This window comes from Procambarus clarkii, chromosome 43 (assembly GCF_040958095.1).
Source record: "Procambarus clarkii isolate CNS0578487 chromosome 43, FALCON_Pclarkii_2.0, whole genome shotgun sequence".
NCBI lineage: Eukaryota > Metazoa > Arthropoda > Malacostraca > Decapoda > Cambaridae > Procambarus > Procambarus clarkii.
In genome coordinates this window covers 32565638-32568051 of record NC_091192.1, presented here as the reverse complement: position 1 = coordinate 32568051, position 2414 = coordinate 32565638, and positions in this window count along the sequence as shown.

Sequence of the window (2414 nt, the reverse complement as noted above, 5' to 3'; positions counted from 1 at the left end):
TGTTGTTGTTGCGAACTCATTGGAACCAGTGGTTGGAGGCGTTTTTTTTTTAGATATATACAAGAGTTGTTACATTCTTGTACAGCCACTAGTACGCGTAGCGTTTCGGGCAGGTCCCTGGAATACGATCCCCTCCGCGAAGAATCGTTGTTACAACCATGTACCCATTTTACTGTTCAGTTAAACAGAGGCCTCAGTTAAGGATTTGCGCCCAGTAAATCCTCGAGAAGTGACTCGAACCCATACTGCCAGGAGCACTCTGCATCTGGCGTACAGGACACCTTAACCACTTGACCAACACGACCGGACAAAAGAGGATGGTAGCCGAGGCTAATTCCCCATCCCCCCGCCGGCACTCTGGGTAAAAGACTCAGACGAACTAATTGATCTAAAAAGCCATCTAGAGAGAGAGAGAATCAGTACTCCGATTTACACATGAAAATAGTGAAAATAACAGTCTGCCATTCTTGGATGTACTAATAACAAAACAGGAACATCTTTAAGCACCAACGTATATACTAAGCCTACCAACATAAGATTATGCCTGAACGGTAGAAGTGAGTGCCCCCAAAGATACAAAGCCAGTGTTCTCAATGCTTATAATCGTAGAGTGCTTACCTACTGCTCCTAATGGAGCAACGTGGGTAGAGAGTTTAAAAGAATAACACAGGTATTGGTGAACAACGGATATAGCGACACGGAAATAAACGCTGCTATAAGAAGACACTTGGATCGATGGTATAATCCTGAACCTAGAACAGAAACCACAATGCCTCCAATAAAATTATATTACAAATATAATGGGATAAAATATCTAGAGCATCTAGATCTAACAGTATTTATGTCATGGGTGACTTTAATTTTAGTGGAATAAACAGGGTGAGCAAAACAGGGAATAATGAAGCAGAAGACTTTCTAGAATTAATTGACGATTGCTTTCTTACGCAACATATTAAGGAACCAACGCGGGGAAATAATATTTTAGATTTAGTGTTAACTAACAGGGAACACAAATTAAGGACATGGAAATAGGGAGTGAGCTAGGGAACAGTGATCATAAAGAAATCAGATTTAGCATAGAATGGAATAGATCTGTAGGAGAAAATTCTGTTAAAGTGCCTGACTTTCGAAAAGCTGATTTTAATAGCCTAAGAAATTTATTGGGTCAAATAGATTGGAAAGTCTTGGGTATGGGGGAGTGGGCTAGACGTGAACCCAGCGACAGGTGACGGAAAAGGGGATTTCGATGTGGATTCAAAATATAACCTATTTAAAATTATTCTAAGCAAAGCCCAGGAACGTAGTATACCATATAAATTGAATAGATCGAATACTAATGATCCAAAGTGGATAACAAAGGATCTGAAGAACCTTATAGGTAAAAAGAGAGCGAAGTACAAAAGGATTAAGAATGGGGAAGTTAGTTTAGAACAGGAATTCGTACAACTGGTTAGAAATGTTAAAAAAGAGATAAGGAAAGCAAAAAGAAACTACGAAGTTCGCATAGCAGGGCAAGCGAAGACAAATCCTAAAGGTTTTTTTTCAGTTATATCGAACTAAGACTAGGGAAAGGATAGGTCCATTAAAAACTGAGACAGGTTAAATAACGGATAATGACGAGGAGATGAGTAGTATTTTTAATAAATATTTTATATCTGTATTTACTAAAGAGGAACTTAACAATATGCCTTCAGCCGAACAAATATATGTGGGCGGGGACGAGGACAGATTGACTAGTTTAGCAGTTACCAGGGAGGATGTAATTAAACAAATAGTAAAACTCAAACCAAACAAATCCCCAGGGCCGGATGAAGTGTTTGTTAGGGTGCTTAAAGAATGCAAAGAGGAGCTTTCCGAGCCACTGTCTACCATATTTAATAAATCAATAGAGTTAGGTAGAGTGCCAGAATTATGGAAGGTAGCTAATGTGGTACCAATTTTTAAAGGAGATAGATCACTTGCGTCAAACTATCGGCCAATTAGCCTAACGTCTATTGTGGGAAAGTTACTTGAATCGATAATTGCAAATACAATTCGTCTTCATCTTGAAAAACATAAATTAATAAATGAGTCGCAACATGGTTTTACATATGGCCGTTCATTTTTTAACAAATTTGCTATCTTTTTATTCCAGCATAGTTGAGGTAGTTGATAGTGGTAAGGATTGTGATGTTGTGTACCTTGACTTTAGCAAAGCTTTTGATACAGTGCCACATGAAAGACTGATTAAAAAAATAGACTGATTAAAAAAATAGGCTAACACAACCTCAGTGAGAGGTTGTGTTAGCTGGAGCTCCGATTGTAGTAACATTATTATTGCAATAATGAAAGGATTAGGGAAAGATTTGATGAATCTAGTTGGAACTCTGAGAGCAGAGATGGATTCCCTACGAGAGGAGGTACGACAGCTGAAA